Consider the following 15625-nt stretch of genomic DNA (forward strand, 5'->3'; position numbering starts at 1 on the left):
CAAATTGAATAACTATGTTCTATGATACACCTCAGCATTTGAAATGAGCCCATTTCAAAGCCACATGAGGGCAGTTGCTGACGTCCTGGCACTACCCTTGCAAAGTCACATGTCATCCCTGCTGACTTCTCTCTCTATTCATAGCAAGCAGACACATCTTCTGGTAGAAAGAATCCATTATCACCTTGCTAATACAACAGTGTTAGATTTCTGTCTGACATAAAGAAATTCAGTATGACCATCACCTTCACGGCCACTCTCAGCTCCGACCTCACCCTGTTCCAAGGCTACAAGTTGACCCCAAGGCATCACACCTCCTTCATGAATCATAAACAATGGAAACACTGCTCCTGGCTCTGGTGGAGGTAAGAGAATTACTACTGGAAGATGCTAAGAGAGCTTCCCCCTCTCCTCTCTACCTTTATTTGGGTAGTTTGTTTTACTTACAATCTCTGCTCCATCTCAGTCTTACACAGCAGCTGAAGAGAAATAGCTACCTTAAGGGAGGGCCAAGCAGTGTACCCAGAACCCGTGTAGTCACAGGTATCAGACCCAGATGCAGCAGCAATCTTTGCAGAGCTTGACAATTGTAACCAGTTCACAGCATTTCCTCACGTAGAACCGATAGAAAGTAATCAGTGACTAGTCTGTGAGTTGATGATGACGTCGTTGAAGGGAGACCAGTCAAGTTTGTCAAGACATTGATAATAGCAGAAAGGTCCAGAATGGCAGATTAAACTTAAAATCAATGTTACCAATGTCACAATCTGCCTGTTTTGCTTATTTTTGCTCATCCTTGAACCTTCTTCATCAGGGTAGCAGTCAGTGTGGACTGTACTGGAAGTATGGGTGAGCAATACAGATAGCATCTAGGTGCTAAATGGGTACCTATAGCTATAATCTCCGTTAATATACTGGTGTACCATAATCTACCAGCCTCTCTTTTGATATTTTTACATTGACTCTCTACCTCCAGCATAAAATTCTCAATTTCCAGTCCACCTTGTGTGAGAGACTTCTTCTTGAATTCTCTGAATAAAAGTATGTACTATCACTGATTGAGATAGCAAGGTATAGAGCTGGATGAACACAGGAGGCCAAGCAGCATCAGAGGAGTAGGAAGGCTGACGTTTTGGGCCTGACACTTCAGGCCTAGACCCTTCTTCAGAAAATCTGATGGATTTATTGTAACATGTACCAAAATACAGTGAAAAACTTTGCTTATGAGTGGTACAGGCAGAGCATAGTAAGCAAAAGGATGTGCTGATCAAAAAGGCTCAGACAGAGGCATACAGGTTAGATTTTACAGGGCTGTGCTAGGCGAGATCAACGTTAGCAAGATCAGCATTATTTGAGGCTGGAGAGTCCATTCAACAGTCTGATAATGGCCAGGAAGAAGTTGTTCCTGAACCCACTTATGCTTGTTTACAGGTTTCTGTACCATCTGCCTGATGGAAGAGGTTGTAGGAGATCATTACCGGTGCGATGAGTCTTTGAAGATGTTGGCCACCTTGAAAACATAGAACATGGAACACTTCAGCGCAGTACAGGTCCTTCAGCCGTCGATGTTGCGCTGACCTTTGAAACCAAACTAAAGCCCATCTAACCTACACTATTCTATTATTATCCATATGTTTATCAAATGACCATTTAAATGTCCCTAAGCTTGGTGAGTCTACTACTGCTGCAGGCAGGGAATTCTATACCCTTACTACTCTCTGAGTAAAGAACCTACCTCTGACATCTGTCCTATTTCTATCACCCCTCAATTTAGAGCGATGTCCCCTTGTGCTAACCATCACCATCCGAGGAAAAAGGCTCTCACTGTCCACATTATCTAATCCACAGATCATCTTGTATGATTATCTTTCTGATTATTTTTCAATGGCAGCAAGCCATGTAAATGGATCCCATGGAATGGAAGGTTGGCGTCCATGATAGTCTGGCCTGTACCCACGACCTTCTGCAGTTTCTTACAATCCTGGGCAGAGCAGTTGACATACCAGGCCATTGTGCACCTGAGCAGTACACTTTCAATGATGCATCTGTAAGAATGGTGAGGAACCGTATGGACATGCCAAATTTCCTGAGCCACCTGAGGAAGAAGAGACATTGCTGTGCCTTCCTGACTGTTACATCCATGTGGGAAGCCCTGGAGAGATTGTCAGTCATTGTTACTCTGAGGAACTTGATGCTGTTCCCTCTCTCAACCTCAGCTCCATTGATGTAGATGGGGGCATGTTCTCCTCCTTTCTTTCTGAATTCCTTGATCAGTTCTTTAGTTTTGCTGACTTTGAGAGACAGATTGTTTCATTGCACCACGTCACCAAGTCCTCTATCTCCCTTCTGTATTTTGACTCATCGTTGATAGATACCTGTCCCACTATGGTGATGTCATCAGCAACTTGTAGATGGTGTTCATTTGGAATTTGGCAACACATTCGTAATTGTAAAGGGAGTACTGTCGGGTTCTAAGGACACATCCTTGGGATAGGCTCCAGTGTTGAGTGTTATTGTGGAGGGGGTGACCTCTCCTCACCGATTGTGGCCTGTGGGTCAGAAAGCTGAGGATCCAGTTACAGGGGGCAGAGCTAAGACCAAGGTCACACAGTCTTGAAATCAGTCTGGAGGGGAGAATGGTGTTGAAGGCGGAGCTGTCATCAACGAGCCAGAGTCTGATGTAGGTGTCTTTGTGGTCCAGATGTTCCAGGGATCTGTGCAGGGCTAGGGATATGGCATCCTCAGTGGACCTGTTAAATCAGTAAGCAAATTGTAGGGGATCAATGTGGGCTGGGAGACTGGAGTTGATGTGGGCCATGACCAGCCTGTCACAGCACTTCATGATTATTGAGGTCAGAGCCACTGGGTGGTAGTCATTAAGGCACAGTGCGTATGTATCCTTAGGTAATGATAATAGTGGTCTTGACGCAGGTGGGGTCTTTGGCTTATAGGAGGGGGAGGTTGAAGATATAGGTAAATACATCCACCAGTTGGTCCACAAAGGATCGGAGTGTGAGACTCATTTAGATTAATGGTAGCTTTGGTTGGGTTGTCTCTCAGGAAGACTGATCTGATGTGTAAAGCAGTGACGAAGGGCTTTGGTGTGCCCAGGGCTGCCGGGGCAATCTTCACTGTGCCGCTGGCATTCTGCTCAAACTGAGCATAGAAAGCAGAACATCCTTCACTAAAGGTAGAGGAAGATCCTGAACCCACCCTGAGCGCGCATCATACCCTATGCTATTAATGCATATTTAATCCACATTAGCCACCCAGCATCTGCACCTACCACCAACAGAGGAGCCCATGATGTGGCAACATGTATGTTATACTCCTGAATAATAATGTTTGAGGCTCCAATTTTCATTCTATCACATGGATGTGAATCCTATGGCTGATCAGAGTTGTCCATGGAGCCTGGAAGCTACATGGATTTGCAAGTTGATTCTCAACCATGTGAACACACCTTTTCTTCTGCCATGAAGCCCTGGAGCTTGTTGGCTCAAAGACAGAAACACTACCACTGTGCCACACAATCTCCTTCTTCCCAGCTGTTATTAGACTTTTGAATGGACCTCTCAAATTTCAAATCCTTATATTGATCTTGCTTTTGTGAGCCTTCTTTGCAGCCATAACTTTGTACTACTTGCTCTGTTCAATTGTTCTGTCATCTTTTCATGTTATAATCTGCCTGTAGAACACGCACAACAAAACTTCTCACTATACTTAGGTACATTTGACAATAATAAGTCAAATCAATTGACCAGACTCACTTTAATCATAAGAGTAAACATAGAACATAGAACATAGAACATTACAGCGCAGGATTGGCCCTCGATGTAGCGCCGACCTGTGAAACCAATCTGAAGCCCATTGTTCAACAGCCCCATCAAAAGGGAATAATTTCTCTTCATTCACCCAACACTTAATGAATTGAAAGTGTCTGCTGACACTAATCATTTGATATTGAATTCAACTGCATGCTCACCTCTGAAATTTTAATAAATGCATATGCACAACATAAAGTCAATTTTTTCCCAAATTTTAAAGAAATATGCTTCATTTAACAGTTTTTTCCTCCTCAATTTATTTCTTTTTTGAACGTTTTTAAGCACTTGTAATTGTTTTTAATCATTCTTTATCTCAAGTTATTTTAGAGGCTTCACTGATACTTTGCATGCTCCTGGGGGGTCAGCAAACACAGCCTAATGAATTCTCAGTATGCAATGTATTTTTGAGCAGATTTGTGGTACAGGATCAATGTTGATGCAAAGAAAGGAATTATGTTGTGACTCGTCAATGAGAATCTTAGAAGTTAGTGAGACCAAACTGTCTGTGCAGTCAGCTGATGTGGACATACAACAGTATTCAGTAAGGATGATTGGGAAATTGGTCAACAGACTGCTAAGTGGAAAGATTAAATCCAGTTTATCCAACTACTGTAGTTTTATTAATCCTCTTCTGCTTATTTTTCCTTAGGAGGTCTAATTACTTCTCAGCTTACTGTGATGTGTAATTTCAGGCTTTTCAGAATATTTATAATTGATCTGCCTGCACATCGCTACTCTCTAAGTCCAGACGCCAGTGAATAGTGATAGTGAATGCACTTCTACACTTTTTCCTAGTTTCTTCCTCTTTTGAGTGACTTTGTCCTGGGAATGAAATTGCCAATGTTCTGTACTAGGAACCCAGAATGAAGCATCCCCAGGTGTGCTTTGTCTATACTGCTTCCATTGTGTGCATCTCCAAGAATAAACAACCATACAGTACAAGGGAGGCCCTTCACCATTCAAGTCTGCACTACCAAAGCGACCATTATTCTAAATGAGTCCCACTTTCCACAACTAAGCCCACAGCCCTGAGTATTATGACATTTCAAGTGCATACCCAAGTACATTTTAAACTCTGAGTTTACGCAACTTGACTACCCTCAGACAGTACATTCCAGACTCCCACCACTCTGGTGAAAACATTTTTCTTCAAATCCCCTCTAAACCTCCTGTCTTTCACCTTAAAAATATGCCACCCTTCTTATTGCCCCTTCAACTAATGAGGGCAGCTGTTTTCTATTTGTCCTGTCCATGCCCCTCATAATCTTCTACACTTCTATCAGGTCTCCCCTCAAATTTTACTGCCACCAGAGAAAACAGCCTGAGCTTATCCAGCCTCTCCTTCAGAGCCAAACTGGTCAATCTGAGGCAACATCCTGGGGTATCTCCTCTGCACCCCCTCCAGTGCAATCACATCCCTCCTGTAGTGTGGTGACTAGAACTGCATGCACTACTCCACCTGTGACCTGACCAAAGTCCAGTACAGCTCCAACATAACCTCCCTACTCTTATAATCTGTACCATTAAAGATAAAGGCAAGTGTCCTCTATGCCTTCCTAATTACTCTATTAACTTGCCCTGTCACCTTCGGGGAGCTATGGGACAAACACCCCAAGATCCCTTTGTTCCTCTGAGCTTCCTCAATTATTGTCAGGTGAGCACAGGAATACAGGTTGATTTTTGGAAGGCCTTAAAAATGGACCCTTTTCTCTGCTATAGAGAACAATAAGGGTGGATTAACGCTTTGGAAGATAACGGAAAGGTGTGCAGGAGTAAGCATCAAAATATCATGCTGGTCTGTATCAAGCAAACATGAACTGAGGCACCTCTTGGAGAACAAAGGGAGACTGGCAAGATTTCGTATCAGTTGAGGGTCAGAAAGAGTTATTTCAGTTCAAAGGTGAAACACAGTGCTAATTGCACAATGTAACATTCAGATTTAGTGACAATTTTGTCCAAATTGCTGAATACCATTATTAGATCTTGCCTACAGATATTAAATTAGAAGCTTCAATGATTTGCACTCAAATGTTCATGCGATGCAGTTTTCATTGAATGGTATAATGATATGTTTCACAAACCGCTTGTTGACTTTTCAAAGAGCAATTTCCATGGCACTCATGGAAAGCTGGACAAGATTGCACTGTTTAAAGCTTTTATTGTAACAAACTAATTGAAATGAACAAAAATCAAACATTTATTAACAAACGAAGAATATTTCAAATGTAATAGTAGATTTAATTTTGGGCAGCCATTACAACAAAGATTATTAGTGATAGGCAGCATGGTTTTTGCAGGGAAGGTCATATCTTACCAACTTGATAGAATTCTTTGAAGAAGTGACAAAGATGACAGATAAGGGAAGGGCTGTAGATGTCACATACTTGGACTTTAGTGAGGCATTTGATAAGGCTCCTTGTGGTAGGCTAATGGAGAAATTGAAGTCATATGGGGTCCAGAGTGTACAAGCTAGATGGATAGAGAACTGGCTGGGCAAGAAGAGACAGAGAATTTTAGGGGAAGGGAGTTTCTCAAAATGGAGAACTGAGACTAGTGGCGTTCCACAGAGATCTGTGTTGGGACCACTGTTGTTTGTGGCTTACATGAATGATCTGGAGGAAGGTATAGATGGTCTGATTAGCAAGTTTGCAGATGACACTAAGATTGGTGGAGTAGCAGTTGGTGAAGGGTATTGTTGTAGAATGCAGCAGAATGTAGATACATTGGAGAGTTGGGTGGAGAAATGGCAAATGGAGTTCATTCCAGGCAAATGCAAGGTGATGCATTTTGGAAGATCTAATTCAAGAGCGAGCTATACGGCAAAAGGAAAGCCCTGGGGAAAATTGATGCAAGAGAAATCTGAGTGTTCAGGCCCATTGTACCCGGAACGTGGCAACACAGGTCAATAGAGTATTCTAGAAGGCATACGACATGCTTTCCTTCATCGGATGGGGTATTAAGCACAAGAGTTGGCAGGTCATGTTACAGTTGTATAGGACTTTGGGTTCGACCGCATTTGGAATGCTGCGTACAGTTCTGGTCACTACATTACCAACAGGATATGGACACTTTGAAGAGGGTGCAAAGGAGGTTCACCAGGATGTTGTCTGACATGGAGGGTGCTAGCTATGAAGAAAGGTTGAGTAGGTCAGGATTATTTACATTAGAAATATGGAGATTGAGTGGGGGACCTGACTGAGGTCTACAAAACCATGAGAGGTATAGACAGGGTGGAGAGAAAGAAGCTTTTTTCCCAATTTGGGGGACCCAATTACTAGGGGTCATGATTTCAAGGTGAGAAGGGAAAAGTGGGAGATATGCGTGGAAAGTTCTTTATGCAGAGGGTGGTCGGTGCCCGGAATGTGTTGCCAGTGGAGGTGGTAGAGGCGGGCATGATAGCGTCATTTAAGATGTATCTAGACAGATACATGAATGGGCAGGGGGCAGAGGGATACAGATCCTTGGAAAATAAGTGACAGGTTTAAATAGAGGATCTGGATCTGTGCAGGCTTGGAGGGCCAAAGGGTCTGTTCTTGTGCTGTAATTTTCTTTGTTCATTGTTCTTTATTCTTTATACACTTCAGAGATCTCATGTCTTTTATATGACTATTATGAATCCCAGGTGTAATGTAATAAGCTATTAAACATTTTTATGAGCTTACTCTGTTACTCAAGATTGAGTCTATCTTCTGCCAAAGACATTGCATGGGTATCATTCCCTATATTACTTTGTACCATTAAGAAGGATTTATGGCAGTGAATCTATCCACAGGGCTCTAGATGGTTCTGGTGAACATGACATGCCATGCTGACTAAGGGGCAGATTTCACTGTGTGTACCAGCCTCCAGACTGCCATCACTACAGCTTCCCTTATTCAGAAGGAACTTTGTGTTGCGTCCACGAACACTTCGAACTGATTCAGATTCTTCAAAACTCATCTGAATTGACACAAAGAAGATTTCTAAAAGTTTGTTTTAGCTATAAGTGCACTCCCAGTTCAACTAAAAAGAAAAAAACATCTACAGCATTTCCATCAAAACTCAAAAGCTTTTTCCATTCATCCTCGAAAAATAGTATAATTAGCTATTTCAATAGCATAATTACAGGCTTTGCTAATTGTATATTAGTTTACTGTATGTCACTTTCCATCAAAGTCACAGGTGATCACTTAGGGCAGCATTGCAGTGTTTTTAAGATGATGCTCATATTTTTAATGATAAAGTGAAATTAACTTCTGCCAAACTGAAAGCTATTAATCTTTTGAAAGAATAAAGTATACACTTCAGATCAATAAGGATCCAGGAAAGCAGGAGGGGGAAGCTGGAAATGAAGAGTACTTTGGTATGAGACAAGGAAAGGGCAAAAGGCAGATGGGGCCAAATGTGGAGAGACAAACCAAGAACCCTGGGAAATATTTCCCTATTCAGTTTAGAAAATCTAAAACCAACTCATCACTTTGGCCAACCTGATTTATACATTTCAGGTTCAACTTCCAGCATGGTTCAAACAAGCTCACTGAGTCAACTTCCTATCTCACACACACACATACAGTTTGCCTCAAAATGCCCTGGTAATAAGACTCCTTCAAGTGTACATTCTCATTTACTAGTCATTCCCATGTAAAAAAAAATGCCTGAGGTTTACTGGGAGACTAAAGCAAGGGGAGTTTCACATACTTCTTAGAAGTGAAAGCAGTTCAGAAAACTTCCATTTTATAAACTCTGAAGGCAATTATTATGAATATCAGAATTAACTTTTGAATAGAAAATAGTTTTTATAAGTTGGTAATTGTGGTTATTGGTTATCTTTTCTTTTGAGGATAACATTTACACAGGGTCTCAAAAATCTACTGCTTCTTCATGGAATTGAGCAGAGTATTTGAAGCAATGATCTCCATATAAAGGATGATGCATGAGGCAGTTGGATTTGGAATACAGGATTTGCTTGTTTTCTGTGTTAATACTCTGTATTCACATAAAGACATTTGGGCTCAAAGCATGGTACATCTTGATAGATGATTTGTCATCATTTTTAACGATCAGAAAGATCTTCCCAGTCATTAAGATCAATGCTGCTACACTTCAAGGAGAGCTCCAGGGAACATTCTGGAAGATAACAAAGTGTGGAGCTGGATGAACACAGCAGGCCCAGCAGCATCTCAGGAGCACAAAAGCTGACGTTTCGGGCCTAGACCCTTCATCAGAGAGGGGGATGGGGTGAGGGTTGTGGAATAAATAGGGAGAGAGGGGGAGGCGGACCGAAGATGAAGAGAAAAGAAGATAGGTGGAGAGAGTATAGGTGGGGAGGTAGGGAGGGGATAGGTCAGTCCAGGGAAGACGGACAGGTCAAGGAGGTGGGATGAGGTTAGTAGGTAGATGGGGGTGCGGCTTGGGGTGGGAGGAAGGGATGGGTGGGAGGAAGAACAGGTTAGGGAGGCAGAGACAGGTTGGACTGGTTTTGGGATGCAGTGGGTGGAGGGGAAGAGCTGGGTTGGTTGTGTGGTGCAGTGGGGGGAGGGGACGAACTGGGCTGGTTTAGGGATGCGGTGGGGGAAGGGGAGATTTTGAAACTGGTGAAGTCCACATTGATACCATTAGGCTGCAGGGTTCCCAGGCGGAATATGAGTTGCTATTCCTGCAATCTTCAGGTGGCATCAATGTGGCACTGCAGGAGGCCCATGATGGACATGTCATCTAAAGAATGGGAGGGGGAGTGGAAGTGGTTTGCGACTGGGAGGTGCAGTTGTTTGTTGCGAACTGAGCGGAGGCGTTCTGCAAAGCGGTCCCCAAGCCTCCGCTTGGTTTCCCCAATGTAGAGGAAGCCACACCGGGTACAGTGGATGCAGTATACCACATTGGCAGATGTGCAGGTGAACCTCTGCTTAATGTGGAATGTCATCTTGGGACCTGGGATGTCCACGTTCTTCAAGGACCACAACCTTCCCCCCACAGTGTGTCCAAGTTCTTCAAGGACCGCAACTTTCCCCCCACAGTGATCGAGAACGCCCTTGACCGCGTCTCCCGTATTTCCCGCAACACATCCCTCACACCCTGCCCCCGCCACAACCGCCCTAAGAGGATCCCCCTCGTTCTCACACACCACCCCACCAACCTCCGGATACAACGCATCATCCTCCGACACTTCCGCCATCTACAATCCGACCCCACCACCCAAGACATTTTTCTATCCCCACCCCTGTCTGCTTTCCGGAGAGACCACTCTCTCCGTGACTCCCTTGTTCGCTCCACACTGCCCTCCAACCCCACCACAACGGGCACCTTCCCCTGCAACCGCAGGAAATGCTACACTTGCCCCCACACCTCCTCCCTCACCCCTATCCCAGGCTTCCTCTACATTGGGGAAACCAAGCGGAGGCTTGGAGACTGCTTTGCAGAACACCGCCGCTCAGTTCGCAACAAACAACTGCACCTCCCAGTCGCAAACCATTTCCACTCCCCCTCCCATTCTTTAGATGACATGTCCATCATGGGCCTCCTGCAGTGCCACAATGATGCCACCCGAAGGTTGCAGGAACAGCAACTCATATTCTGCCTGGGAACCCTGCAGCCCAATGGTATCAATGTGGACTTCACAAGCTTCAAAATCTCCCCTTCCCCCAGCACATCCCTAAACCAGCCCAGTTCGTCCCTCCCCCCACTGCACCACACAACCAGCCCAGCTCTTCCCCTCCACCCACTGCATCCCAAAACAAGTCCAGCCTGTCTCTGCCTCCCTAACCGGTTCTTCCTCTCACCCATCCCTTCCTCCCACCCCAAGCCGCACCCCCATCTACCTACTAACCTCATCCCACCTCCTTGACCTGTCCGTCTTCCCTGGACTGACCTATCCCCTCCCTACCTATACTCTCTCCACCTATCTTCTTTTCTCTTCATCTTCGGTCCGCCTCCCCCTCTCTCCCTATTTATTCCACAACCCTCACCCCATCCCCCTCTCTGATGAAGGGTCTAGGCCCGAAACGTCAGCTTTTGTGCTCCTGAGATGCTGCTGGGCCTGCTGTGTTCATCCAGCCTCACATTTTGTTATCTTCAATAGTAGCAATAAGTTGTATCACCTGAAAAAGAAGCCTCAGTGAGGTCACAGAAAACACAGCAGTACCGATCCCGTTGAGATGATAGAGCTAGAGAAAGCAATGAAGGGCCTCAAATGGGGCAAATCAATGGAATACAATGACATTGCACCAGAATTTCTGAAACAGATCACCCCCATGCATGGGCCTGGCTAATTGAATTCAACACCAACACAAACGTTCTTCCAAAGACATGTTGTATTACACAATCATTATCATTCCAAAGTTTGGAAAAGCTCAGTAATTGGCTGGTTTCATTGCTTTCTGTGTGGTTTGAAATCTATGAGTGCCTTATAACACATGGCTTATCTCCAGAAATAGAGGCCATCTTTAATGTGGGCTAAACTGGTTCCGTACAGGATGTACCATATGATCAATTTCTGGTGCTCACCTCCGACATCAGGGTCTGGATGACAGTGCTGTGATAAAGTGCTGCTGCATCTCCCAGCTGCTTACTGTACAGTGTGAAGCACTGACCTGTTCCTAAAGCTGTTGGGACTGTCTTTGAAACACTCCTCCACAGCGGAAAAATTAGAGCCCACCTTGGAGAAGGAGGCAATGCATGGGAAACACTGGCCAAGGGACTACCACAGCGCTCATGCGAGCTCCAAACCTTTTTGACATATACATGCATGACCAATCAACAACCAAATCTCACCACTTCATCTGTCCTAATGATATCAGTTGTGCTACCAAAGCTCTGGCCTTTTGCACTTGGACCAGATTCTGAGAAAGGATATATGCAAAGTCAATAGGATGACTACAACAGATGGCACCTCACATTGAAGCTGTAAACCCATACACCACATAACAGAGCTACACAAAGCCAGTGCTAAAAAGGGGTGCATTTCAACAGTGATGATGAGAGGCTAAAGCATGATCCCAACTCCATATATTTATGAGTGACTCCTGTTCTCCAGGAACATCTGAAGAATAAAGATGTAAAGGGAATGACCTGAAATTATCTACAAAGCAAACTTGCCGGATTTACTTGCTGTTGCCAAACTTTGGATTTCAATACTGTGTAAAGTATATTTTGTTTTTATTCATTCATAGGATATGAGCATTGCTGGCTGGCTAACATTTATTCCCTGACCATGGCTGCCCTTGAGAAGGTGTTGAATTAAGCTTGTGAACTGTTGCATTCCAGGATTTGGAACCAGCAACACTGAGGAAACTGTGATATATTCCCAAATCAGGATGGTGAGTGGCTCGAAGGGAATCTTGAAGGTGTTGGTACTCCCATGTATCTGCTGCCCTTGTCCTTCTGGAAGGAAGTTGATTTGGAAGATGCTGGCTGAGGATCTTTGGTGATTTTTTGTAGTGCATCTTGTAGACAGTACCCACTGCTGTTCCTCGGTGGTGGAGGGAGTGGATGCTTGTGGATGTGGTGCCAGTCAAGCAGGCTGCTTCATCTTGCCACGCTTCTTGCGTATTGTTGGGGCGCACCCAGCCAGGCAAGTGGGGAGTCTTCCATCACATCCCTGATTAGTTACTTATAGATAGTGGACAGGCTTTGGGGATTCAGGAGGTGAGTTACTCACCACAGTATTCCCAGCCTCTGACATACTCTTGTAGTGACTGTGTTTATGTGATGAGTCCAGTTGAGTTTCTGGTCAATGATAACTCCCAGGACATTGATAGTGAGGGAATCAGTGATGGTAACATCATTGAATGTCAAAGGATAGTTAGATTGTCTCTTATTGGTGATGGTCAGTGTGTGAGCCTTGGTTGGAGGTGGCTGGGGTGGTATATATAGATATGAGGCAGCGGAAAAGTATGGTACTGCAAACCTTGGCAAACCAGAGAAAGCCATTAACCTTCTTACATCACTGTTGCCCTTTTCTTATCTCCCTGGATGGCACTGATCCAGCTGGAAATCTCAGTTCAGGCTGGTATGCAGTGTGATGGCATGGCCTCCCCTGAAGGTCCTCCAGGGGGTGGGGTTCCCTTGTCTCAACCACCTCATCCATAAAAGCCTCAAGACCTCTTTCGGAGAATAGTAATGCTAGGTTTCTACTGAAATTTGGCTCCTCTTTGAAAGTGTGTCATGTTAGTATTCTATTTTTAAGAAGTTCTGTGCAGCATGAGGCCTCACTTGACATGTTACAGCAACAAATAGCCTTCTACAAGCATAAACAAAAGATTTACCAGAAGTCACACTACCTTGTTATGAATGCAGCTTTCAGGAAATTAGTTTTTTTTGTTCTTAGGAGGAATGAAGGCTCACCTTCAAATGGAGTTGAGCAAGAAAATATTGGTTATATCCTGGCATCACTAGCTGCTGCCCATGGACATTGGCCAAGATGGTTTGGTTAGGTGATTGACACAGAATGCCAGCCTCCAAAACAAGGTACAATATCAGGATTAGGTGGAGAGAGGAGGAGAGATAGGTTCTAAGGGACTACCATCATCTTAAGAGAAGACAAGGAGATCCTCAACATCAGCTAAGGGGAGAACAAAGGTTGTTATCATCAAAGACTGTATGACATCAGGGACGAACAGTGCACCACTTCGAAGTGATTTAATTATGTTATAATTTAGATGAGAGAACTAAAGGTAATATTTCAATGCAGATGACACAAAGCTAGTTGGAAGGGTGAGCTGTGAGCACAGTGCAGAGATGTTACCATGTGATTTAGGTGCCATCAGAGTCAGCAAATGCATGATAAATGCAGTTTAATTTGGATGAATATGAGGTTATCCATTTTGATGACAAAAAAAGAAAACAAATTATTATTTTAATGGCTGTAAATTGAGAGAGGAGAGAGTTTGATGAACCTGGGTGCCCTCGTGTACCAGTCAGTGAAAGGAAGTGTGCAGATGGTAAAGAAGGTAAGCGATATGTTGGCCTGTCTAGAGAGAGGATTCAAGTACAGGAGCAGGGATGTCTTGGTACAACTGTCCCAGGCATTATACAGGTCACACCCAGAATACTGTGTGCAGTTATGATTCCTTTACTTAAGGAAACATATTCTTGCTATCGGGGGAGTGCAACAAATGTTTACCAAATTGATTCCTGTGCTGGTATGACTGATGTATAAGTGATTGAGACAGTTGGGATTGTATTCACAGGAGTTTATAAGAATGAGGTGCAGCCTCACGGAAAACTATATAATTATAAAAAGACTAGACAGGGTAGATGAAGGAAGTAAGTAGCTGATAGTGAGGAAATCCAGAACCTGGGGCGTCATAACTTAAGAAGAAGGGGTGAATATTTTAGAACAAAAATGAGGAGAAATTCCTCCACCCAGAGAATGGTGAGACTTTGGAATTCACTACCACAGAAAGTGTCTGAGGCTAAAGCATGTGCTTTCAAGAAGGAGGTAGATATATTTTTTGTGGTTAAAGAGAGCAAAGGATATAGAGGAAAGGCAGAATTTGAGTATTGAGCTTGATGATCAACCACAATCATAGTCAATGACAAATCAGGTTTGAGGGGTTGAATGGCCTGTTCCTATCTTCTATGTGAAAGCATTGCCCCACTCTTCCCTTCTACAGAGTGGTTTTGGGATTGCTGAAGTACTTTTATTTATCACATCATATAAGGTAATTGCTACAAGTTGTCCACTGCCAGGTTTAGATAACTGTGATCATTGAACATCCCCAACCCACAAATCAACATCTATGCCCTCTCTTCCGATGCCTAACACAGAGGGTATTGAAAGATGATGCTGTCTCAAGGGGTGCTGGTCTTATGGGGGACCTTCAATGAGTAGTGAGTTGTTCCATGAATAGTGTATAGCAAGATAGATTGAAGATAGGACTTGACTCTTAATACTAGAGCTCAAATGACAATTAAAGCAAGCAGTTTATAATACAATGCCAGAAAATCCACTTGGCCTCCAAACTTGCACTTAGCCTCAAAATGGTAAGGTCCCCCAAGGATTTCATTTAGCCATAATATTCACAATATGGTAATCAGCAGTGCAGATTTCACCAGATAGTGTTAGCCTGGAGAGATCTTTGGATTTACAAAAGTCACAACCATCTGAGGAGAAGAAGTAGCGAAAAAATAATGCTGTCAGAAAGCAGAGGTTAACAAAGTACTAAACAGTTTAACAACACACAGACCCTCTCCGTTAGCTGCTGTAAAAGCAGTAGGTAGCAGGAAAGGGGGTAGGGGATCCATAGCGGCTCTAGGTCAACTCGTAAATGCTTGCAAACAGAGAAATTGCTGGAAAAGGTCAGCCGATCCGACAACAGAAGTCAGAGTTAACATCTCGGGTTGAGTTACCCTTCCTCAGAACAAATTCTGCAAAAACAGCAATTTCTGCTTTTGTTTCTGAATTGCAGCATCCACAGTTGTTTGGGCTTTCACTTTTGTTTCTGTTTTTGGACTGAGTGATTGAATTTTATTGTCACAGGTATTGAAATACAGTGAAAAGCTTTGTTTACAAGTGGCACAGACAGATTGCAGCAAGCAAAGGATGTACAGATCGAAAAGACTAAGAGGCATACAAGTTACATTACTTGAGGTTAGAGTCCATTCAACAGTCTGATAATGGCCGGGAAGAAGCTGTTGCTGAACCGGCTTGTGTGTGTGTGTTCAGGCTTCCGTGCCTTCTGCCTGACAGAAGAGGTTGTAGGGGATCATTACTGGGCTGTGATGGGTCTTTGATCATGTTGGCCGCCTTTCTGTGGCAGCGAGCTGTGTAAATGGAGTCCATGGATGGAAGGTTGGCTTCCATGATGGACTGGGCTGTGCAC

The sequence above is a fragment of the Stegostoma tigrinum genome, chromosome 19 (genome assembly GCF_030684315.1).
Source record: "Stegostoma tigrinum isolate sSteTig4 chromosome 19, sSteTig4.hap1, whole genome shotgun sequence".
Taxonomy (NCBI): Eukaryota; Metazoa; Chordata; class Chondrichthyes; order Orectolobiformes; family Stegostomatidae; genus Stegostoma; species Stegostoma tigrinum.